At 37.2% G+C, this 27,628-nt stretch overlaps 1 pseudogene; it reads right to left on the bottom strand.

Annotated features, from left to right (window-relative positions):
- LOC149170835 (protein DETOXIFICATION 16 pseudogene) overlaps positions 1–7,977 on the bottom strand; it is a 48,638-nt pseudogene extending 40,661 nt beyond the window's left edge.
- Positions 7,978–27,628: the final 19,651 nt, after the last annotated feature.

Raw genomic sequence — 27,628 nt, 5'->3', positions numbered from 1 at the left:
TTATACATCCACAATGTAAATAGGAATATTTTTTGTCTTTTGCATAGTGCTTTAATTGTGATTTTCCTCATTTCTACAAAAAGAGAAACTATCTGAATAGAAAAGTCCAAAAATTTTAATCTTCAACTCTACTTCTTTCAAAAGCATCTTCTTCTGAAATATATTAGAGAGAGGGGTTTTATATACATCGATGGCATGAAGAGTTGGAGGATTCCAACTCTCAGGATTTTCAACCTATCATCATTTAGGATTTATATCTTTCTAAAGAGATCTAGAATCAACTTCAAAAACAATACGTCTCTTGAGTGTAGAAAGAGATCTAATTAGATTAGCCATAGGGATCTGAACAGGGCTCTAATACCAATATAAAATATTGATAATAAAAAAGATCGAGATCCTCTTACTAGTAAGCAAAGTAGCTCCTTGAGGCAGTATCTTCAAGCACTCGATGCACGTGTCTAAAAGATTGAGAATATAAAACAACAAGAACCTATTACTAGTAAGCAAAGTAGCTCCTTGAGGCAGCATCTTCAAGCACTCGTTGCATGCATCTACTACAACTTGGCTAATATAAAAGATTGAGAATATAAAAGATTGGGAACCTCTTACTGGTAATCAAAGTATCTCCTTGAGGTGGTATCTTCAAGCACTCGTTGCACGCGTCTACTGCAACTTGGCCTCTCCCTGGGCACTCCTTCAGCAACTTTACGAATGCCTCCCTCATAGCCTTATGGTGACTTAGAAGAAAATATCAAGCGAGCAACTCAACTTAGAGTGAAGAGGTGTGTGAAGCTTTTATTAACTCAAAGATAAAACTTACAGAGCATTACAAGAGAAAAATAAGAAATCTCAAAGCTTAGAAGCACTCAGTCCAACAATGTGGGCTTCTCTTCTGTAGATCTCTCATTTTATAGGCTCTCTAAAGAATCTACCTTAACCTAGACATGACACAAAGTGGAGATAATTGAGGGTCCTATCGGCATTTCCATAGTCCGATGGTGTCTAATTAATATTCCAGTACAATAATGCAAAAGAAAACCCAGTACAATAATTGAAACTTTTACTATTTATAGAGAATCAAAGGACTATCACCATGGTCCCTTGGGACTACGATCAAACTCATCAGACGATTGATTATTTTTTAGATATGCTTCTTCAAGTATCTTTAGATATTCATTTTCATAGTCTGACTCAGTGGGATCCCGAGCATCTTTATACACATCTAAAAATAAAGTGTCCTTTCCTTTTGAAGATGTTGGCGCTGTAGATGTTGTAGCTACTTTAGAGGATTGTTTGATCTCTAGCTCTGTTCTGACTTTGAAGGCATGATGGCCTTGATAAGGTAGCTTGAATGGGTCATCCTTTTTCTCAATCCGTTGATGTACCCAGTAGGATTTATCTCTATATACAAGAAGGAATATTTATGAGCTGTTGAGAAGGCTATCATCTGTTGTACTGATAGCTCTATTCCATCTAATAGTTCCCATTTGAATATTTGAAGCATATTGGTTGTTGTTTCTATAGTGGGTTGTACCCAAATTTTGCAGTGGTCACTTATCACTTCTTTTCTTGCCATCCAAGTTCAAAATTAAATGAAGTGCAAACCTTGGTTGATCATAGTAGGCTGATTAAACATATAGTATTTGCAGTCCAGTTACCTGAAATTAATCCTACTGTGATCAAAGCTTTCTACTTTACTGAGAACAATAAAACTTGATGTTTTCTTTGCACTTCTGTCAAATTTTTGATAATATTTATTTTTTCAACTAGTTTGTTTTCATGGAATTCTTTTGGCCATCCAGTGACTCTTTTTACCTCTTCTTTATTTTCTGCAAAGGCTGAGCTCTCTGAGAAATGATTTTCGAAAAAATGTGAAAAACGATTTGGATCAATAGCATTCCTCATTTTTGGACTTCGAAAATCCCATGGTGTGGAAAATATTTTGATATATTGAAAAGTCCTTTCTACACACTGGAACATGCGTTTAACCCGTTTCTTTCTGCAGAAGCCTTCTTTGATTTCCCAATCTGCAAAGTGCTCAAATATTTCATACTCGGGAAATGTGTCTGAATACATATATTCCACATCCATCCTCTGTAAATATGATGCTTCCATTTCCTCAAATAAGTCTGGAATTCTTAAGGATGTTAAAAGCTTTCCAACTTCTTCTTTGATGTTAACATCAACAAGATTCATCATTTTAGCACTCATGAAGGTTTCTGAAGCAAACTTAATACTTCCAATCATCTGATTGTAGTTCAAGATTTGTAAAACCCAAATCATGGATTGTGTATACTGTATTGGCCATAAATCATCAAGAGTTCTAAAATAAAGCTTGACTTTCATATTTGGTAGAGAGTATACCTTGACCAATTCAAGATCTAAATCAAGAAGAGTACCGATATTCTTTGACGTCCAGGCTTGGCATTTTTGAATCCACTGGTTTCTTCTTAATTTGATACCAACAACCCTTTTTATTTCTAAACAAAGATCTTCAACATGTTATTCTAGAATTTTAAACCTTTTTACAAATGTGGCAAAATTATCTTCTTGTTCTAGAAAATCAAATATGCCACCTTTTGCCTCTTGTTTGTTGCAGCTAATTCTGTGAGCCTTCTTCATATCTATAGTAAGAGCATCTGCAAGATAATTGGAATTTCCAGGAATCCATTCTACATCAAAATCATATTATTGAAACAAAATTTGCCATGCTAATAATCTTCCTCTTGCCATTTGCCTACTTATTTTGGCTGACAAGAAATATTTGAAATTCATTGAATCAGTTTTGATCAAGAATTTTCTTTGTGCCAAATATAATCCAAATTTTTGGATACCATTGAATATCACAAGAGTTTTTTTCTCTACAATAAAATAATTCTTTTGATTGGAGAGAAATTCTCCTGATTCATAGGCACATAGCTCTTCTTCATTACTCTCCTCCTTTTAAAAAAGAATAGTGGCCCAAAATTCATTTGATGCATCTGTTTCCAAATGAGTAATCCATCACGTCGGTGCTGCAATTTTGGAAGAGATCTACATTCTTCTTTTAGATTTTTTATTGCTTCTATTGCTTAACTAGACCATCCTAATTTCAAATGTGTTCTAATAGGAGCAGTCTTTTCTAATAACCTGGGAATATATTTATGGATATAATTCAATACTCCCAAAAATCTTTGAATCATCTTAGTATCTTTAAGCTCATCGTGAATCTCAGCAAGCTTTGTAAGAACATGAGGTTGCATCTGTATATGTCCATCTACTACATGAATTCCAGGAAAGTCAATATTGTCTTGGAATAATACCATTTTCTTTTCTAATAGAACAATACCATGATTCTTGATTTCTTCTAGAAATATTTCTAAATGAGACAAATGTGTCTGTAAGTCTGGACTATGAATCAAAATATCATCAATGTAAGTTTTGATAAAATCATACTTACCAAATAAAAGTCCATTCTTTTTCTAGGCATCATTCTTTAAACCGAATGGAACAACTTTCCATTGATAGAATCTTGCAGGACATGTGAAAGTAGTTTTATGTCTAACTTCTTCTTCAATTTGAATCTGGTAATAACCAGACTTCATATCGAATTCGCTAAAAAGTTTACTTTTCTGAATATTCTACATGATGAATTCTTTATGGGGCAAGGGGTAATGGAAATTTTGAGTGATGGCATTTAATGGTTTATAGTTTATCACCATCCTTGCTTTACCTCTGACATTTCAGAATGATTTCGTACAAAGAATGCAGAACATGAATAATGAGAAATACTAGGTTCAATCAACTTCAAACTTAATAGTTCGGCAATTTTCTTTTTGATTTCCTTTTCATCTGAAGGAGTGCAAGGAATAAGCTTTCCTTTTACTCCATTGTCATGCATTGTAGCAATTTCTTGCTAGGGGCTCTCCTTTACCCAAAATATTTGGGGGTCTTCAGAGCAGCTCTTGAGTAATCTTTCATATATAGAAATTTGATCTTGAGACCACTGTGGACCAATAGTTTCATTTTGTTTTGTTTTTAGAGCTTCTTTGGCCTCATAGATTTGCAGTACCTCTTGCCAATTCTTTGAATCATTCTTTGATTTTCTGGCACTGGTTTTCTTACGGCTTTCCTTTCGGACTTCTAAATCTGCAAGTTTTAATCTTCGAACAAAAACTACTTGCTTTTTGAAATTGAAGAAAACTTTATCTTCACTGATTTTTACTGGCAAGACTGAATTTATAAATGGCATACCCAAAAATAGACTTGCTGATGGGTCATAATGTTGTATAGCAGATATCTTTACAATCTTCCCACCTACTTTTAAAGAGACATTATCTACAAAGTGGGTAAGATTAATTGTACATCCGATTGTTTCTAAAATCAGGATATTTTGGAGAGGTTTCCATAATCCTTTAAATAGAGAAGGCTTGGCGAGATTCTCTGATCCACTAGTGTCGATGAATGCATCAAGTTCTACCCAATTATTTTTAACCTACACAGAGACAGGAATATACAAAATATTATTGGTTTTCACCATCTTCTTTAAAAAACTTTGTTCGGATTCGGGATCAACTTCAGGAACTGTCATTGATGATGTTTGTCCAATATTTTTCTTATATGGACAAAAGGAGTTTAACTGTGTTTGAATAGGAATTGCTTGCTTTCATTTGTTTCTTTCTAAATGTGGAGACCAACATAAAGATTATGTTTCACTAGTTGCAGAGCTGTCTATCTTAGTCTCAAGTTCTTCACTATAGTGAAGTTCTTCTTCCTCTTCATTTGAAAACTCATCAGTGGAACAATCATATAAAATGTTCATTTTTTGAACGAAATGACTTAGTGCTTCGTCATCTGTTAAAGAAGCATCTGTTAACATATATACATCAGATGGTTCTTCCTCTTAATTTATAATAGACAAATCATCACAAAATTCTTCAGTGTCTACACAAGCTTTTAATTTACTAGAGGCACTCTTTGGACATGCATGGGCATAATATCCTTCTTGCTTGCATATGAAACAACAATTATTTTTAGTTCTCGGTTGTTTCCTTTTATTTAAAAATCTGAAATTTTTAAAAGGTCATTTTGGATTTGCAATTTTCTTGGCCTTGAATTTTCCATACCTTATATGCTTTTTCTTTTTCTTGAATGGTGTCCAAGGCAAAGCATCATGGCAAACATTAGCACTGGGAGTGATATCATGTGCCTGTTTTTGCCAACCAAGATATTTAACCTTCTCATGACACTGAAAGAGGAGATCTACCCAATAAATCTGATTAATTGTTTTGTTTTGGATTTCAATATCTTTAGAGATTGGATCTCCAAGATTTCCAGGCAACTTGGATAAAAAAAAAATTGAACTGAATTGTTTGAAAGATTTGCCTTGTGGACTTTGGGCATAAAACCTTGACCAAATCATTCAAGATATTTCATTCTAGCAAGATACGTAATGATTTGCTTTTTCTCATCAATTTGCTCATGAAGAAACTCTGTTTTCAGTAGTACTTCTAAAGTAGAGAGTCCTGCTGCAACAATGGCTTGTCGTTCTGACTCATGCTGTCCAATCCACTAGTCATAAACTATTCCTTTCATTCTCTTTTCCACTAGAACAAATATGGATATATTATCGAGCTTTGCAGTTACTTGCATCTGATATAAAGCTCCAATGCATATTCTAATTGATTCAGTTGGGTTTGTGGATTTGTCCAGATCTAAAATATAACCACTAGAATTAGAATCAAATAGATCTTCCTCTATCCTAGGATATTTTTGAACTTCTTTTACAAAGTTTGCTTTCTGGATTGATGGCATGATAAAAGATGGAAACTTAGAAGCAACATTTTCAAGAGTTAAGATTTCTGCTTTTGTCTTTCTATGTTTTTTTGAAACAAACTCTATTTTTAACAGTTTAAAAGATGTTTCAGAAGTGTTGGCTTCTATTTCTTTTCGATCCCATAAATTTGGGGTCGACATATCTATAGTAAATTTTGAACTCTGAGATGCTTTTTCTTTTCTTCTTCGTTCTGGCTAGAATGAGTTCATTCTGTGCACCTAGATCATTTATGGCATCTTAAACATAAGAAAACCATGTAGTAAGATAATTACCAATTTGATACACTTGATCTAGATCATTTGGATTTGAGGAATTGCGTTCAATTAAAGGAGCACAATCAACACGTGTTGGAGGCTGTCTTGAGGATGATGATGTAGTACAAAATTTGGTCTTTGGGGGACATTTCCCTCCTTTCACAAAACGACAATTGGCGAATTGCCATTCCTCAACGGGAGAAATTTTGGAATTAGAAATTCTAAACATCTTATTTACAGCAAGAAAAGGCTTGACTTTTGGTATATACAATTCATTAGAATATAGTATAGGCTGATAGGAAGTGTTGTCTATTTGGGAAGAAGATTTTGTAGGATCAGAAACTGGTAATGCATATTTTCTCAGATGAATAATAAGACACTGGACAAAAGGCTTTTCTTGTAGAATTCTAATTTTGTCATGTTGCAAAGAAGCTATTCGTGTCAGACATCCTAGTTTCTTTTCATCTACTAAAGACTTATATTGAAAATACCAGTCATTAGGTAAACCTATAGAATCATATGACACACCTTCAACTTGAGCATTGTTCAATCCTACTCACACACAATCTTTGAGCACTAGCTGTTTCAGCTTCGGATGTACAGTATTAGTTAACTAGAAAGATGTTTGGATCATTATAGATAAGAATTCACTATTATCAACCATCTGTAATCCTTGGACTCCTACCATAAGTTTCTAGCAAACTTTCAGATGAGGATCTGTAAGACTAATAGAGTAATTTGGAAATATAGTTCCATATTGACAACCAGTAGATAGGTTACCAACAATGGTACCTATTCTAGCATGATCATAATTTTGGTGTCTACTATCGAAGACCTCAAAAATGCAAGACGTATTTAAGCCATGCCTGAATAAAGGGGCTAAAACTATCCTTATACCTCCAAAATGTAAATAGGAATATTTTTTGTCTTTTGCATATTGCCTGAATTCTTTGATTTCTTCATTTGTGAACAAGGAAAGAGAAATTATTTGAACAAAAGGTCCAGAAATTTTAATCTTCAACTCTACTTCTTTCAAAGGCATCTTCTTCTGAAATATATTAGAGAGGGGTTTTATATACAATTGTGGCATGAAGAGTTGGAGGATTCCAACACTTGGGATTTTCAACTGTCCCATTTTCAGGATCTATATCTTCCTCAAGAGATCTAGAATCAACTTCAGAAACAGTACATCTCTCGAGTGTAGAAAAAGATCTAATTAGATTAGCCATAGTGATCTATGTCTCAACAATATTCCAAAGAAAGATAGGCTTGAAGATACCATGAACAACTTTTCATGTTGAAGATATTCAAATGGTTCACTAGAAAAGGGCTTCAATTCAACAAATATGTTAGTTGTGTCACCATTCCTCTTAATTGTAACCATTTGCAAATGTCATTTCTAGCATATTTGATATCTACATCTAGCTTTAAAACCTAATTATTTCTAGCTCATGTCTCTTCCCTATTATTTTTGTCGAATGGTGGAGGTGCATTGAGCTTTGGTATAATTAATGAAGATTGGTATTCTTATACCCTTATGTGTGGTGGCACATACAACATGGCTACTTCTACATATTCTAGATATATTTATCTATCTTGAATGATCTTAATTTAAAATTGTATGTAGAAATGAAGAATTATCGAAGTCATAGAGAGTCAAGATTAACAATAGGGAAATGATAGCACAAGTTCCTACTTCATTGGAAAAGTTTTGGGGATGGGAAAACGAATTTTTTTTGCGCTGCAGCCCTGACCTAGCCGACGCTGTGCAAGAGGCTGCCGGCCGCCTCGGCCCCTCTCTGCTGCGGAGGGCCTGTCCTTCTTCCTGCTGATCGTAGAGAACTCTCCTCGCGCCCTTGAGGCTGCTGCACCTCTGCGCTCAGTCCTGAGGCGCTCTTCTGAGATCATGGACTCCAACGGGGGCTCGGCTCCCCCTCCTTCAGAGGTCCTGGCATTGAAAGCTCCGATCGAAGCTTGCCCGAAGAGAGCCCCATCGGTGTCTCAACAAAAGTTTATCAAGAGGATGGACAAGATCCCCTCAGTTGCCCTTTCAAAAGAAGAGACGTGTAAAGCAGCACTAAACCTGGCAAAGAGAGGCCTCATCGGACAGTTCACAAGCCTCTGGCCTTCTCCAAAGTCAGTAGAAGATTGGACACAGAGAAACTGGAGCCCCCTGATCAAGGAGGGTGCGAAAAGCTACTTTGTTGGGAAAGGATACTTTGTCTTTGTGTTTGAAAACCCGGAAGACAGAAGCTTAATCTTCAGAAATGGCCCATATTTTATGGGACTGCAGGGCCTGTATCTGAATAAATGGTCCCCAGACTTCGATCCCTCCCAGGATGTCCCCTCAGCAGTCCCGGTATGGGTGAGACTCCCCCACTTGCCTCTCCACTGCTGGAACCAAAAATCCCTTGAAAACATCGGCAATGCACTGGGTAAATACATTGACAAAGCAGCAAGAAAAGATCAGTATTCATGCGCTCGAATATGTGTTGAAGTCGATCTGGAGGAGGGGTTACCGGAAGCAATCAAACTTACGTTTGCAGGCTGGGTGCATATCCAAGAACTGGACTATGAACAGCTTCCGTTCAAATGCAGACACTGTCACGAGCACGGACACTTCGCGAAGTACTGCAAGAAGAAGACAGAAGAGCAAACAGACAAACAGAAAGAGGAACAATGGACTATAGTCCAGAAAACAACACACCCAAAAAAAGGCCCCAGCAAATGGAAGACAACAGGGATGCCAAGCAGCTCCAAACCCATCCAAGAAGAGGAAGCAAATGTACAAGGGACAACAAGCACACAGATCAACCCAACGGATCCGGAGCATGAAAACCTGGTGCATGTAGAAAGAACCCCTCCATGCAGAGAAAGTGAGAAATAAAAGGAGGTCGAAGCCACACAGGGCATCCCGCCCAACCCTTCATATGCAGAAGTAACAAAGAAAAAAACAATGGAAAGTTCAGGATCATCGGAAGATGAAGCCTATGAGCGTCCTACTAAAAGAGCTGGTAGAAAATCCCGTAAAGAAATGAGAGAAGAAGAGGCCGAGAGACTTAAAACCCAAGGGAGCCAAGCCACAATAGAAATGTCCATTGGGCGGAATACCAGGCTGAGACCTTCCAAGGGAGGTCCCACCCCTCCACTAGGTAAATAATGAAGTTTGTCTCTTGGAATTGCAGAGGATTTGGAGCCCTGCAAAACTAGAAGCAGTCAAGGATCTTCTTAAAGCTGAACCCTCAGACATCCTCATGCTCCAAGAGACCAAAATTGAAGGGCATTCGCTTCTTGATATCAGTAGGCTAAAATGGAATAAAAATATAGGCAAGGCAGTTAGCGCAAGGGGAACCTCCGGAGGATTGGCTACTCTTTGGTCAGATAGCACATTCCAGCTCAATAATTATCATGAAACCCAACACTGGATATACACTGAATTGACGGACAAAGTTAGTAAGTTGAATGTCTCTCTTTTCAATTTGTATGTTTCAGTAAATTATGCAGAAAAAAGAGAATGCTGGTACTCTCTATCAACTTACCTAGAACAACATTCCCCAAACAATATTATCATAGCAGGAGACTTAAACATAGTTCTGAAGCCAAAGGAGAAGAGGGGAGGCTCCAGTTCTAGAGACTCAATGCTCGCCACGGTGGAGGAGCTCGTACAAAGCTGGCATCTCTTAGACTTCCCTCCACTCCATGGGCTTTATACATGGTCGAATAACTGGGTCGGGTCGGAACAAATCTTCGCCCGGCTGGACAGATTTCTGGTCCAAAGCGGCCTTTTGTTGAATAAAAAAATCGCCAACACAAAAATCTTGCCCAAACTGACTTCGGATCATAAGCCAATACAACTTCTATTGGAAGATGAAGAAGATTTGGGCCCCATTCCCTCCCGATTCAGCCCACTGTGGATCGAGAAACCGGGTTTTATCGAGACAGTGAAAGCTACATGGGTCAAACCCATCACAGGTTCCCCCAGCTACATCTGGGAACAGAGGTTGAAGGCAACAAAATATGCATTGAAGGAGTGGATAAAAAAGCCAAACCCCAATCCAACCAACCAAAGAAAAGAGGCAGTTCAGAGGCTGCACTCAATACAAATGGAAATGGAGAATAAAGATATTATAGCAGAGCTTCTGGATGAGGAAGTCAAAACGCAACGATCCACCTACCAGGCCTTCCGAACTGAAGAAGAATACTGGAGATTAAAATCCAGAAGTTTATGTTTAAAGGCAGGGGACCGGAACACTTCTTACTTCCACAGACAATACAGAGCTAGACTATCCTGGAACCATATAGCGGAAATTAAAACCTTGGAGGGACATGTCTGCAAAGGGTTCGATCAGGTGAAAGGCACTGCTAAAGCACACTTTAGGAATTTATACAACATAGGAATTCAAGGCGAGGAAGAGGAAATCTTTGACTTTCTTTCTAACATTCCCCAACTTGTTAACGCTGAAGAAAACACAGACCTATGCAGACCAATCACAATTGAGGAGGTTATCCAAGTTATCTGGTCAATGGAAGCCGATAAGGCCCTTGGGCCCGACGGATTCACAATCCATTTTTATCAATCATGTTGGGAAGTTATCAAAACTGATCTCCTCAAAATGATCAGAGGCTTTATGAGAAAAGCTAAAATAGGAGGTGGTATCAACTCCACCTATATAGCTTTAATTCCAAAGGAAACCAATCCAGATACCTTTGCAAGATTCAGGCCTATCTCGCTGTGTAATGCTTCTTACAAAATCATAGCCGAGCTCCTAGCAAACTGACTCAAGCCTCTGCTCAAAAAGTTGATTTCCAGCAACCAAGGCGAATTTGTGGAAGGCAGATATATTATGGACAATGTCATTCAGGTTCAGGAGACCATACATTCAAGAAAACAATGGGGTGAGAAAGGTATGTTGATCAAACTCGATATGGAAAATGCATTCGATAGAGTAAATCATTTGTTCCTATGCAAAGTCCTGCTTTCTTTTGGTTTCTCTCTCAGCACTTTGTCTAGCTCATTAAAGCATGCATAGAATCCCCGTGGATTGCCCCTCTCATCAATGGACGCCCTACCAACTTCTTCCAAGCTCAGAGAGGTATCAGGCAGGGATGCCCTCTCTCTCCCTTCCTGTATATCCTCATGGCTGACTCTCTCGGTAGAAAGCTAGCAGTTGAAAAAACCGCCGGCTCCCACCCGGGGCTCAAACCTTCGAATGTAGCAACTTCTCTAAATCATGCCCTCTTCGCGGATGATTCTCTGCTCCTTGGAGGTGTTTCCACTAGAATAGCGAAAGCCTTTGACAATGTACTAAAAAGTTACTGCAAGGTGACTGGAGCTCTTATCAACGAGAGTAAAAGCAAAATCTATAGTTGGAACGCTGAACAGCAAGAGATCATCAATATATCGATGATCCTCGGGTTCAAAGGTCAAGCCAAATGGGACAGCCTCAGATATCTTGGTCTTCCCATTTCCTCAGGGGTGAATAAGAGGTGTCTTTGGACTCATATAATCAGCAAAATTAAATCCAAAATCGGTGCCTCGGAAGGATATAGGTTAAAAAAAGGCGGCAAATCCATTCTAATAAAATCACAGCTGTCAGCTCTACCCATTTATCAGGCAGCTTTTCTCCTCGCCCCCAAATATGTCACGGACCAGATTGCTACCCTGCTCAGGAATTTCCTATGGCAAGGCGGGAAAGGTAACGATAAAAAGTTGCACTTAGTTAAATGGGACACGGTCAAGAGGCCAATAGATGAGGGCGGACTTCAAATTCAGGACCCCTCCCTTGTCAACAAATCGCTGGGCGGCAAACTGTTGTGGAAAATAATCAGTGACCCCTCACATCCTATCAACATAATTTTACATTCAAAATACTCAGACAAAGAAGTGCTAAGGAAAATGCAACTACAGCCTATAGTGACCAGTTCGCAGGTATGGAGGCTTTGTTGTAAGAGCAACGAGTTCTTCAAAAAACACATGTACAGAATTCCCGGAAATGGTAAGTCCACACATTTATGGAAAGATCAAATTATGGGAAAAGACCCGTTGGCGGAAAGAGAGGACATCACAGAGCTCAGAAATTGGCTGGAAAGTGCAGGAGTTAACAGAGTTTATGATCTGGCAAGCTGGGACGACCGTGGAGAATGGTTAAGATGGGACTTCCATGGAGTCCCAGAGCGCCTAAGGGACCAACTGATTCAGCTTGAGAACCTGCTAGAAGATGCCACCCCAGTCAGTAGATTCAAAAAAGATAGATGGGGATGGGGAAAGTTTGGAGTATATACCTCAGCAGAGGGATATAGGACTCTTCAGGGATACAGGAACAGCCACCATACTCCAGCCTTCTGGAAGCATGTTTGGGAGCCATTAGCTCTCCCAAAAATAATTTTTTTCTTTTGGACCTTGGTACACAACAAGTTATTGACAAGGGACAATCTGACGAAAAGAAAGTTTGAAGGGCCTCATAGATGCGCTCTCTGCAGATGTCAATTAGAAACTGCCCAGCACTTGTTTCTAGACTGCGCCTTTGCCAAGGAGGTATGGGGGCTTCTTCTCCATGAATTCCAGACCTCTCTCCCTCAGCAAATCTCTGTCTCGGATCTTTTTGCGTCTTGGTGTGCTAGATACCCCAAAAGCATCCCCCCCAAGTCCTTTTGGCGTAGGATTTGGATATCGCTGCCCAAATTTGTATGTTGGCAACTGTGGTTAACTAGAAATCAGCAGGTTTTCAAAGACATGCAGAACTCCCCATCTCAAGTTGCTGCAAAAGCTAAGGCCCTTCTACTGGAAGCGGCTCAACAGCAATATTCCAAAGAAGACCCCCTGCTCAGGCCAGAAGAAAAAGGTGGCTTGCTCTAGATCCGCATCCCCGAAAGTATAGAATCTCACCCCTGAAAGAAAACCCAGATTGGAGAAAAAGAGAGACTGATGACATCTTTCAAAGCTGGTGGAGGGCACAAAATGTAACTACTATTTTTTTTGATGGAGCATCGAAAGGGAATCCTGGAGCTGCAGGTGCTGGTGGGATCATCTACTTCACGGAAGGGCTCTCCACTGTTTCTTTTGCATGGGGCCTCGGAGAGAAAACAAACAACCAAGCGGAGATTCTGGGGCTGCTTAAGGCCTGCCACATTGCCAGAGAGAAAAGAGCCAAAGATATTCAAGTTTTCGGAGACTCAGAAATTTTAATCAAAAAACTAATCAAAGAGGAATACTTCAACAATGCTGGGCTCAACAAAATAATGGACAGACTGAAGATGGTTCTACAGAGTTTTGATTCATACAAATTTTATCATATTCTCAGAAATTCCAATAAGGAAGCAGATCGCATGGCGAACTTAGGCAGCACTCTCATCAAAGGAATCTTAAATGTAAATGGGGAAAGTCTTTATCATAATTTGTGAAACTGCCTCTTTCCTAAGGCAGCAAAAGTAGGATTACAGCCATGTAAGCAGGGCTGCCTCGGCAAAGTCCCTCTCTGTTTTTAACATATAAATAAAATATACAACCATTTTAGTTAAAAAAAAAAAAAAAAAAGATTAACAATAGGGTCACAAAAAGATTTCGTGAAAGATCGAGTGGAAAATGGCTTCATGAATTGATTGGTGTCTTTTAATATTTTATGTTTTTGAATATTGTAATGCAATTGACATGATTTCAATCTCACCTTCCCAATTCTATCATATCTTTAAAAAAAATCATAAAATTGAAAAGGATTAGTCAATATTAGATGTATTTGAATATCTAGAATATTATTGAGATTATATCAATTCCTTATGTAATGGATTTGGGGTCAATGGAAAGTGTCATCATGGAATATGTATTCCATTCCTTGCTTTGTTGTTGGAAGTGATTTATCATAGTTCTAGACCTTAGAAAGGATCTCTACATTACTATTATGTTTATAACATGTTATAATATTGTGTTATATTAATATTATGTTACATTAACTTATAATAGCAACCTCAAAATCAACCTGCTAAGCCCTGGGTAGCTGGGTTGGGTGGCCTTTGTTGTTGCACACAACCGCCAAGGTCGCCCACCCCAGCAGCCGAGTGGCCCTATGCAGACTAGCCCAATTCTCAGAATGGGGTCAGCCAGCTTGGGGTCGCTCGGCTTGATTCTCGGAATCGCGTTAGCCAGCCTACAGTTGCTTGGACTAATTCTTGGAATCCGGCCAGCCAGTCTAGGCCTGCTTGACCACTGGGCTAGGCAGCCTTAGCGGCTACACACAACTGCCAAGACCACCCTTCCTAGTGGCCGAGCGGCCTTGGGCAAGGCTGGGTGGCCTTGGCAGTTCTGCGCCAAGACACCCACCCTAGGGCCGCTCAACTCGGCACCCTTGGCAGTTGTGTAGCTCGCAAAGCAACCCAGCCCAGTGGCCAAGTAGTCTAGTGCTTTGTTGTGAGCAAAAGTGTGCAAGATAAGGCCTAAATTAATAAAAAGTGTTCCGTTGTGTTAAACTGTTTTTTTTAATTTGGTATCATAGCCTTATGGCTCTGTGATTTCTAATTGCTCCTACTTGCCAATTCCACTTATGAATTCATAAGCATCTTGACTTATGCTTTCTTCTGCTACATCGATTTCATAGGCAATCAAGTTAGTGTTGATTAGAACAAGTTTTTATAATGATTTATGAGTAGTGTAATGTCATTATATTGAAGATTGATAGAATGGTTTATCTTAATTGCAGTTTTATGAAATTTCTCAAGGCATTGAAGAAATATACAAGTTTCTTCCTAATTCATCTTTCTATTAAAATGCTTTATCCTAAATCTAGTTTTAAAAAGTTTCAAAGGAATTGAAATATAAAAATATAAATCTTGTTAAAGGTGTAGTTTTTCTAAATACTTTATACATTAAATAAAATAAAATAATATTATTTTTTAGTATGGAAAGTAATTTTTTGTTTCATATATAAATGGTTTCATTTTGTTTATATATGAAAATGATAATATCTTCATTTTGTTTATATATTAGAATGATAATGATTGTTATAAATTATTTTTTATATATTTGATTTTTATAACCGTATTATTTTATTTTTATTAAAATAATTGATTCTAGAATAATAAAAAATAATATATTTTTAAAATTGTTAAAAATTCAATAAATATGAGAGAAGTTAACAACTTCACTGAACTACTTAAATATATAATATTTTGAATTAATTATTTGTACTGTTTCATGTATTCATAAAATATTTACCATTTCTATATTTAGATCTATTAACTTAAAATATTTACCATTTCTATATTTAGATCTATTATTCTTTTGTAGTTTTCCAAAAAAAAATAAAATAATATTTTATTAAGTAGTACTTATGTTTGAAATACAAATATATATATATGACATAGGCAAAACATTTTGAGGATAATGACTCATTCTGGTATAATTCAATCTTACTTCAGAAAACTTCACTGACCCACAAACTGTAGTGGTAACCGAGTAGGGGATTTGAATAACAGACTAGGGGATAGAACAGTGGTCACCGTATTCAACAGCCATGGCATTGTGGCAAAAATGCCAGATGGAGTTACCCAGGCTCGCAAGGCAGGCGGTGCAGAGAGCCTGATTGTTTGTCTGTAGGCAGCTGTAGATATGGTTGAGTCTACGAACATCGCCTTGTAGTTTTATGCCAAAATTCGACATTACTGAATAATGTACCTCCGCTTGGGATTTGCTGCCACTTACAGACGGCCGTTATGGGTATAACCTGTGCGCCCACCACGTTCAGGAGTAACATTAGAGGCAAATCACAGGCAAATGACCTGATCATCATGGCTGCCACAAAAGAAAAAATATCACCTCTAATAATAATAAAGAAACCACAAAGGTCACCTGGGATTTGCTGCCACTTACAGACGGCCGTTATGGGTATAACCTGTGCGCCCACCACGTTCACGAGTAACATTAGAGGCAAATCACAGGCAAATGACCTGATCATCATGGCTGCCACAAAAGAAAAAATATCACCTCTAATAATAATAAAGAAACCACAAAGGTTTTGTGCTTGAATCTGAGCCAGGCCGTTGACTAGTAGTGGGAGTGATTTATCTTGGGCCAAGTCTGCTCTCCTTTTATACAGTGATATGGGGTTTAACGTTAAGTTTCGGTGGGTGAAACCCATGAGATGGAGGTTCAAATCTCATTGAGTATATGGCCACACGTTTGCAGGCTGTTGCACCTAGCCTAGCTTTATAGTGGCAGCCAGTTGGATTTGATCCTAAACCTGTTCAGGATAACTCTCACCATTACCAATTATGCTAAATTAAAACAAATAATAATAAAAATAATAAAGAAACCACTCACCCGTTACCAATTATGCTATATTAAAACAAATAATAAAAAATAATAATAAAGAAACCACCTCTAATGATACCACGCAACATGGTTGTGCACGTAAGATAAGCTCCGTGATGTAGACGATGGTTTCGTGTAACGCTTTGTCAGTCACAAAAACAAACAAAAATCTCATTTTGAGTACAGGTCGCCATTGATTCCTTCAAACGCATGAACCACGCCGTTTTGTCCTTCAATCTCATCTTTACCCAGTGAGACGAGATTTTAGTATCACGAAGTAGACCTAGTTTGTTTTATATCATATCAACAAAATTTATTAAATGGAATAGAATTTTAAATTGTAGGAATATTTTAAAATTTAATTTAAGAAATATAGTCAATTATTAAACTATATTCTAATTATATTAGGAAAAGGATATATTCATTTTATATAAAATTTATTTCTTTTATTCTAAATTTTAAAAATATTTCAAACTTTGTTTTAAAAAATAAAGTCTACTCCTAAAATATATTTCAGTTATATTATGAAATAAATATATGTATTTGATATAAATATTATTTCCTTTAATATCTTGAATTGAGACTTATTTTTTACATTTTGTATGTGCAACTATTTTCTAGTAGTTGATACTACAACCTGTATCGCAGCGGTTGGGAAAGTCATCGAGTTGAACCAATGGAATTGTTGCAAAGGCCCAACATGCTGTCAGGCAGATTAGCAAGGCAGTTGCTAAAAGCCAATTTTTCACCAATGGCCCCCAAGTACCTTTTGACAGAGGTACACGGGAGTTTAAATATTTTGAATTAAATTTTCTCACAAAACATACATCAGAATTCATAAGTGGATGAAGCGTTTTCTTGCTTGCATTGTTTTCTTATATCGATCGAAAGTTTTGTAATTATATCTGAACTGAACTTTAAATCGAAATAGAAACTGTGATTCATAATAATGTAAATGTTATCCATAATCTATATTATAAATGTCATTTAAAATCTTTGAATTTGTTTAACCATTCTTTTTTAATAGAGAATATGATATTATAATTTTATATACGGTCCAAATTACTAAAAATTCGAATCATTTATATATATATATATATATATATTACATCATTTAATTTTTCAAAAATTATCCAATACAAGTATTTTCGGAGCGTAGGATTTATGATAGGTTTATCGTTTTTCCTTTTTGTCTTCTCTATATTAATCCTTTCCAACGAATCCGCACGAACATATGTATGGGGAATAATGACTGCTGCTTTGAAGCAATTCAATAGTTTGGGGGATTTTTAATATTTGCAATTTTCTTATCACTATCATAGTTGTTGAATTTCAACAAAGATATAGTCTATTTTTCTTTCAATCTAGGGATGGACTGCTTAAAAGATGGGCTAGATCTACTTGTAGTAAAGCTGAGTCAATATTAATTGAATTGAATTGATACTAAAAGTTTTTTATTGCTGCATGTCGTTCTGCTTGTGAGCCAAAGAATTCTTAGATTATTTTCTATCTTTTTGCTTTTGCTAACTACAACTCTTTTTCTTGGCTTACATCCCTTGCAAGACGATGAGGCTGTTGACATTTTGTACACCAAAACGCAGTGTTTTTGTAGTCCGTCGACTACGAATAAACTCTATCCCTCGATTTGAGGAGGATTTTATGAGGTAACTCTTTACTAACATCTAGTTCCACACATATGTGTACAAATTTGACAATAGCATTCTCAAGCCTTTTAATGTTTGTCTTAATAAACCAACACAGTAAGTTGTAACACTCTCCTCCCACATCTACCCAAGTAACTAGCCAGCTGGGGTAAAAATGTGATGCGAGGCCATTATGATTGGATTCAACCTCCTATGTGACCTTAAGGAAGTGGAATCAACAAAAACGAAACATACATACCTTCCACATTAGCTACAGGACTTCCAAGAACCATCCCAACCACCCAGGCAGCTAGCCCCTGGGCCCCACACTCACTGACATTGAAGATCGTGATTTCTTTTACTACTATTTTAGTGTCAACTTGAACTCCTTAACAACTCATTGTAGCTTCAAGGGCAAGCAATGATAGATCAAGAATGCCACCTTGTGAGATCAAGTACCCAAGAACTTACAAAACCAAAAATCCCATAACCTCATGTAAACAATGTTGCACAAACAAAAATCCTTGAAATGATTCAACCTTCATTTCCTTCAAAAACATTGACGTACCTTTCCGAGGAAGGCATGCATGATAGACTGCATTAATACGATTTTCATGTGGGTGAGGATGACGACGCCCCCGCCGAACCTACCATGTTCCCATTTATCACCCCCATAGATATATATATATATATAGATATATATATATATATATATATATATATATTTCAAAGCAATCCTTTAACAAATACTTTCTCATACTCCTTTGCTTTACTTTGATGCTATTGAATCCAATTGACTCATTCACTCTAATGGGATATACACCTATTACATCAAAACGAGATTTTATTTCATAGCACGATATTATTGTTATTTTCAGTGAGGAAATGGTTCTTCTTTGGTGCATTAATATTTTTAGTAGTAGCCAACATGTTAATGTTGTACTCTGAATAAACAAAGCATGTACATAGAGACACAAAAGCGATATTGTATTTTTTGTTAACTCTGTGATGGGAATTGTGACATGCACTAAATATAAAATATTGTTCCTTGATCCATGAATCACCATGGACATGACACACAACAGGCAACTCATTGTTGCATGCTAAAGGTAGAGAGCATTCATTGTGTGTATTTTTCTCTGCACTCCACACAATGACAAAGCTTCTGCACAATTCGTTATACACATGAATGCATTTCTTCGCAATTTTGTAAAAATCCCATTAACACACTTGGTATCTTATGGGATGTATACACAACATCATTTCCATTTACGATTTGTATTGAAGATTATATGATTGACGATATAGCATTGATGTGTCACAGAATGAGGAATTTTCTTTCGGGAGATAATAACTGCACATTTTCTCGATGATGGGAATGTATGTTTCTGTTACTCTAATGAACCTATTTCTAGATTTTATGTTTTTTTCCCATCATTAATTTTTCCATATTTAAGAAGACATTTAGTCTCAAATTTTGTACATCTATGTTTTTAGAATTACAACTCATGTGTTTAACTATTCCAACCCTACTAGTACATTTAACAATGGATTTGTCAATTGAAAATAATTTGTTGGTATTTAATTTGAAAACTAATTTCACATCACATCATTTTTAAATATTTAAATTTATTTTTTCAACATACAATTACTTCTTCAAATGATAGCCTTATCATTGAGCCATGGAGTAACTGGGAGCCCTTTTTCAGTCAGAGTTTTTTAATGTTTGTTAAAATAGCTAATTACTCTTGCATGGAGAAGTTTGTTAAAATTACAGTCAGTAAAGTTTTGTCAAGTCAACCTAATTCATAGTCGAACTTATTATGTGGTTACATGTCAAGATATTCTAGGTGATTATCTAGTCAAAAAAAGTTTAAATACACCTCACCAAGTTCATTATTGATCTATGACACTCTCGAAGTACAAGTGGCATTGAAAATAGCTCAAAAACAAAAGTTGTTAGATGGAAGTGAAACTAGGACCAGATCGTAGTTCTTTTCATCCTTATTCCAACGGTGTGAATGACACTCAAATCCGAGTTTGCCTGGTCGAGTTATGGCTGATCAATTATTTGGTCAAAGTTCGAGAAGCGGCACACCTAAGCAGGCAACAAATTGGTAAAGACCTGGTGCATGGAATCTGACCACTAGAATGGGCAAATTTTTTAACTAGTTAATTTTCCCAATGACCTTTATTTTTGACAAAGTTAAAAAAGCCACTTTTGTTTAAAAGAACATATAAATTAGGGGTGGTGGTTGCCACCTTCGCTAAACGTCATATTATGTTGAATATATTGAAAAACCCAAAAAAAGGATCAACGGGTCCCAACCCCACCAAACACCACTATACATAGCATGTGTTGTGTATTCGACAGGATGCCCACCAGCTGACCCGACCCTTAACTCTCTAGCGACTAACACGTCATGTGATCCAAGGGTGACAAGCCTCAAACCCGCCCAGCCAGCTCAGTGAGCCTGCCTCCTTGGTTCTCTCAATAAAAAGAAAAAAATTGTTATATATAATTTTAAATGAAGGTTCAAATGGTGGAAACAAACCATGCCAAAGGGAGGTCGGTGGGGTTGGAACACCCAACCTCCCTATACCATTTTCAAGCACATAACTACTAGGCCAACGACATACTTTGTAAACTTCTCCCTGCAAGCACATATAAAAACCCTTCCAATCAGTCGATCGGGCATTGAAGAGGAGGGGGAGATCGGAGACTAGAGTTGTGGAACCATGATCTGGGTGGAGCCAGGATCAGGTCGAGGGTGCTAACCCTAAGTGTGGCATCAATAAAGATTCCTTGAAGATTCCCTAGAGGGCGAGAGGTAACAGTGTCAGAATTGGGAAAGTTTATAGTCAATTTTGCACGTTTTCATGCCAGAAATTCAGTGGCGACATCGGTTTCTTTAGTTGAGCTCTCCATTTTCAAGCCATCATCTAGATTGGAGGTATAATGGTCATTTTTATGAATTTTATTGTAACTAATTTCTTTTATGCCACTTAATAAAATAAGGCCTCCCCACTATTGATCAGGGCTCGAAGATGTATGGAACAATGGGTGAACTCCGTAAGCAAATGGATGTGTCTTTTGTCTCATGATTCCTTATGTTTTTCTGCGTCTTTTTCATGTGGTTTAATTTACTTGGTTAACATACTCTATTAAATGTAATTATAAATGCATCGATGAAGTTAAAAGATCTGGATCAAGTTTTGTATCAGAGCAAGTCTTCTTTATGCGAGTTGTATGAGTGAATGCTAACCAAGAACAAGCTCGAAAGAGGTGAAGCAAAAATTAGGTCTTTTGACCTTGAAGCAGGGTGTGCACCACAAGGACGGGACATGGAAGATGAGGAAGCTTGATTGGAAGAATATCACAAGGTTTTCTACAATGTGGTAGATAAATTTTGCAAGTTATTTCCATAGTATGAGAAGAAAATCAAGCCTCAGAAGAAAGGACCAGATGACCATGCATCGGTAGATCATGGAGGATGTGGAGAAGAGCCCCCTTCCTCTCCATATTCTAGTGATAGTTCTTCTTCCTCATCTTCTCATCACTCTAGTAGGAATCCGAAGAATGCATCTAAAAAGCCCATTTTTAAGCTAGATGTCAAATTTGATTTACCTATTTTTAGTGGAGCATCTATTGCAGAAACGATAGATAACTAGATAAGACAGGTTGAAGTGTATTTTTGCATACAATAATCAAAGAGGATGAAGTCAATATTCAACTGGCATCCCTTCAACTGAGTGGCATTTCTCTCATCTGGTGGGAAGGAAAACGACATCAAGGTGGTAAGAGTAGCCATAAATGTATTTCATCTTGGTTTGAGTTCATTTATGCTTTAAGAGGACAATTTTATCCATTGGGTTATAAACAGAAGGCCGTGATGGAATGGAAACATTTGAGGTAAATAAAAGGTTAAATTGTTTAGAATTTTATAGACGAGTTTAGAAAACAAGCATTGGCATTGAATGTTCCACTAGAAGCTTTTGAGGCATTGGTGAAATATATTTTCTCTTTGCATAGTTATTTGCATCATTCATTGTTAATATTTTAACCTTTGTGGGTTTATGAAGCTAGTGTGAAGGTTGTACATATTGAAAGAAAGGAGAAGCACGAATAAGATGACCACCCAAACACAATAGCAACAGCTAAGAGAAGAGGAAAAAAGCACTTTTGTACTTGTTATGCCCCTATAACAATAGGTGTCATATATCATGATTGAATTGACAAACAATGTAATATGTTCATACCTTTACTTGTTGCAAAGGTTTTCCATATTTTAAAAAAACCAAAGAATTTAAAAAATTTAAAGAGGGTATACCCTAAAAGAAAAATCAAAGGGTAAAAAGAATAAAAGATGGTCAAAAAAATGAAAAGAAAATGAACCCCAACAAAAAGAAAGACCAGGAAAGTGTGCAATTATAAATGCCACTAATTTTTACTATTGTAGAATAAACAATTGTGTGCAACTTGTCACTTACACCACAATTTATGAATAGTCAAACAGTTAAAACTTGGCTAGTTCATATTTCAATTTCATGTTGTAGAAATAGAGAATAAAGATCTGACCAAACAGTGTAACCTTGGCAGATAATTAGATAGGTGGGGTGAAAAAAGGAGCTCAATAGTTTAATCTAAGCCCTTGGATGTAAGAAGTGTAGACATAGATAGGAATTCCCATGTAAAAGAAAAAACTTTGATAAGGGTTTTCCAGTCTAAGTGCACCCAAATAAAGAAGTAAAAATGCTAGGATAAAGTAGGTAGGGTAAGTAGATGATGGTTGCAGAATAATATGTGGTGAATGATAAGTTTAAATGTGTAAATCGTTTACTTTCATCTCAAGGAAAAGGAATATATCACATGTAACGCACATCAAGCAAACAAAGTCAAAGTACTTAACTCCCTTATTCATTTTCCCTAAATTTTCACTAATTTCCCCTAAGTACCAAGGTATATATCAAACTAGAGGGGCTCAAAGCATTTCTATGACTTCTGGAGGGACCGGACCCTCGACCCAATAATCTATAAAGCCTAAGTACTTAAGACCATTTATTAATCATCATACCCCTTCATAAAAATAATGCATTCCCTTGATAAGTTTTTTCCTAAGTAAAATCCTATTTTACTTAGGAAAACTAAAACATTTCCAAAAAAACCTCTTTCCACCTTAGCCTAAGTTTAAATACACACTTTAATGTTTTATACTTAGCGCTTTTTTCCATTTCATTGTCATATTGACTACTAACATATAACTATATAAATCCCCTATAAAACTTACCAAATCCCGTATTATTGTAAATATATTAAAAAAGCTAAAATATTAATATCCTGCCCCTTTGGTTAAAATATAACCATAATTCGTTGTAATTAGGGATTAATTAGTTAATATGTAACTAATTAATAGCCCTGATCCCCACCACATCAAAAAATGGATTAATTAACCCTCATGGTTAATTAACAACCTCCCTGTCCAATCCCATCACCCCCGATATAATTAATTAGTCCTTAATTATATTGGGCCTACCTTCATTAAATACCCATCACTTCAGATCCCCGTCAGTCGTCTAATCAAGTCCCCAAGATCTTACGGCTGTTATGCATATCGCACGACCCTTTGCGACCGCGCGTCAGCACGTGATCGCAAAGAGGTTTTTTGTACAGTGCCTTTGCCATGCATTGAGCAGTCTATGGAATGACTGGATCGAGGTCAAATACCGCCCCTTCCCCATAAGTAGTGTGATATAAGCCACTTAACACCAAACTAAACGACAAAACATCACGTCACTCTCCTGTTGACGTCACCCATCCAAAACCTGCCAAACCTTGACTTTGTGTATAAAACAAAACAATGTCATTTTCATTGTTTTATTGTCTGAACCAATACGCCCATGCAAACAATACATCGAGGTCAACCAGCTTGAGTTTTTAGCTGCCAACCTGCTCCAAACTTCGTAGCCGACGCCACCCAGAGCAATCCAGTTACGCCCAATACCTACATTCTGTTGCCTGTCCCCCAAAAGCAGGTATTTACCAATTCCCTGACAAGAAAACCTTGCAAATACTTGTTTTCACTGCAAATTGATTAAAAAAGCCAAAATTATCCATAATTCTGCTATTGTATTTGTAAGTTCAAGTACCCTGATCTGTTATTTCATCATTTCCAGCTAAAAAACCTCAGTTTCCTTCCTGAGACCCACAGGAACCAGTATGGAAACTCTAGTAGCCCTAAATGTTGCTCCCATTACAACTCCTCATCGTGATTTAGAATATCTGCCTCTGGCAGATAAAGATTTCCAGATAAAAGACCTAACCACTGATAAACACCACCTCAAATTCCTCTGTCAATGCCAAGATAACCATTTGAATGGCTATGATGCTATGGGACTGTGGGAATCCAATCTCCCAATTTACTTTCTCCCATCTGTCCATGTTTTCCCTAATATAATCCATCAGTGCCATGCAAACTATGACCCCATTTACAGACCAGTCATGTCTCCCAACCAAACAGTCCTTTTTACAATAACTGTTGATTCAATCAACGAGATGCTGCAATTCCATCCCAATTAGGCCCTCACCCCCATTTATATTGGAAATTTGCTAGAAAATATCAACTCAATTATCCCAAACTGAGCTCACTCGCCTCTGCCAGACTTTCATATTACCACAGTATCAAACTAAAGATCCCCCTCCTTATATGTCAGTTTTCTTCATAGCTACAAGCAAAATCATAGTTAATATGGTATCAACAGTCATGGGATTCAACACTAGTGAATATGTAGATGAATTAACCCTAGTAATGATGTCTATCTTTACCCCAGGACAACCTCCTGCTGTCAAATATGATTATTCCTCTTATATAGATGATAAAATTCATGACCAGTTCATGAGACTGGAGAATGAAAGGGTTTTCAAGTTTTCCACCTTTATATACCACCTCATCCTTTACTATCAATCAGACCAATTCCCATTCTCTGTCAAGAAACTTGATACTAAGGGAAATCCAAGGTCTGTCATCTTTTGGACTTCTATCTTCCATAAAACTTTTGCTTGCCCTTATTCCTATAATGAGTTCATTGATCAATTTGTCCACCTAGTGACCACCTTGCTGACAGGGAATTCCCCTCCCAGGATTAATGAAGACATCAAAAGGATTCTTTAGCTCTCTAAACAGTACAGAGTGGGTGATTGGTATTTATACCAAAATCACATAGAAATCAAGGTATATGGGTGTGAGCTTTCCCCATTTAAGCTACCTAAATATGTTCCAATGAGACTATTTGCATTGGAATATTATAGGTATATGATACACTCAGATTTGACACATTTTACTAAGGCCAAGAAGAAAGCCCAACTCAGAATCAGGGATCACTTAGGCCCAATTGTCTGCAACACTAGAGAAGCATGGAGAGAGGCAGAACGAATTCTAGAAGATGATCTGAAATTAAACAAAAGTTTTAGTTGGACTCCATATGACCCTCATAGTTTTATCTGTGATAGAAGGATGAAAAACAGATTATCACCATACTTGCATCACAGAATTCCAGAGATTGAGCAATTTGCTAATATGGATGAATGGAGGGAAGGAACCCTAGTAGAAACAGATAGTGAACAGGTCAATATAGAAAATGTAATGAAGGATCTTGAAAAAACACTTGACCTGGATTCTTTTGGATAGGTACATTTTGAGACTTCTCAAAAGACAACATCAGGAATCAGTGCCTCAACAGCGGATACCTCACAATCGCACTCACAAGAGACCAGTACACCACAACCAGAAACATCACAGGGAAGGGAAAAAGAAACTAGCACTCAAGCAACAGAACAATCAAGCATGTCTAAACAGCCTGAAACTTCTCAGGGGCAAGCTCAAAAACAGGCACACCCATCTCAAGTCAACATGGGAAAGACCCCAATTTTGCAAACTCCTCTGAACGAGGAAAAGAACAAAAATAGAGACAGGGAAGTAGCTACCCCGGCCAGTGGCCCATCAGACTAGCCTGGTGCTAAGAGGCACACACTAAATCCTCATTTAGAATAGGAATTTTTTGAAGAAACTACTGATAGTCAAAGAAAAGGTGTAGACAATCATCAAACTTTCCCAACAGGTGGGACACCTTCTAGCACATAGAGAAAAGAGTTGGAGAGACAACAAAGTGCTGAAGTGTCATCCTTCAGGCCCCCAGGAAATGACAACCTGGATATTAAAAAGAAATTCAAGGAAACAAAGGCTAAGATTGAGCCATTGAGGATCCTGTTTTACAACTAGTATTTAAAAATGGCACCCACCAATCAGAATAGGTTTATGTGAACCGATGACATCAAGGAGGGAAAAATGCAAATGAGCTTCTTCAAGCCCAAAATATAGTAGCCTCAAATAATTGCAGATTACCTCCAAACAGATTTTGAGGTAATGGCAAAAGACATTCATCCCCTAGACCAGATTGGGTTACACAAACAGACAAGGGAAATGGTGTATTAAACATTGACTAGTAAAGCCATGATGACCCAAAGATTAGAAAATTATTCAAACAATACAACTGCCCAACTACAGCTGGAAAAAGCCTCCTCACAGGCTAAAGATAACAGAATTAAATCTTTGGAGCAGTTAGCGATTGGATTGGGCCATAACCTAAAGGATGTAAAGGCAGCAGAGACCTTAATAAAGAAGAAATATGAAGACATAGCTGCCTTGAGAAAGTAGCTAAAATTACCACCATCAAGACAACCACAAACTGCAGAAGTTGTCCAAAATAAATCTGAAGAACAACTTATGGACTGAGTCCTAAAGCTTAATGAACAGTTGAAGGAGACTAAGCAAGAGTTAGAAAAATCACTGAAGAGCAAGTAGGGAGAGTCGACCTCTTAGCCTCCAAATGTGATACCAATGGTTTCCACTACAGTCCCCTCAAAACTTGGAATAGCTCTGGCACCAAATGTCCCCGTGGTCACAACAAAAGTAATTACAGGAACAACAACAGTAGAAATAGCACAAGTAGGTACTTCAGGTTTAAGCACAGAAGAATTAATAAAGTCAATGGAGGAGATGAAGATCCAAGTCTCAGAATTGCAGAACGTAAAAGAACAATTTGTTACCTTAGAATAGAAATACGATCTTTCCAAAATTAATTTTGCTGAAAAGGTGAGGGAGAATAAGGGATTAGCTGAGTAGGTGAAATCACTAGAGAAGGACCTCACCTTTGACAAACCCTTAGCAGATATTAGAAAAATTCTTTGTACCAACATCACATAGTCAATAAATGATGCTTGGCCATCAATACAAATAATTTTTGAACAAATTGATCTGGTAAAAGTAGCTCTCGAAGAAATCTAGAGAACTAAGGAAGAATTAGGAAGAAAGCATGAGGAAGCCACCATGCTAATAAATTTTTTGAATAGCAAAAATAAGTACCAACTAGAAGAGTTGGGCATTGAAGACAGAACAGGGACTATTCTAGAAGTCAAGAAGGTATTGACCAAAAGGTCTCTCATGCAGAATTTGGAAAGGAGATGCCAGAATATACAAGAAGAAATTAATGATTTTATGGAGAAATTTGGCATGTTGCAGAGCAAAGGACTTCCCAGTCCTTTAGTTATTAATGATAAATT

This window comes from Pinus tabuliformis, chromosome 4_2 (genome assembly GCF_031772625.1).
Source record: "Pinus tabuliformis cultivar Carrire ecotype Pingquan chromosome 4_2, CPIR1, whole genome shotgun sequence".
NCBI lineage: Eukaryota > Viridiplantae > Streptophyta > Pinopsida > Pinales > Pinaceae > Pinus > Pinus tabuliformis.
Note: the sequence above shows the minus strand (reverse complement) of the source record. Positions and strands in the feature narration are given on the sequence as shown.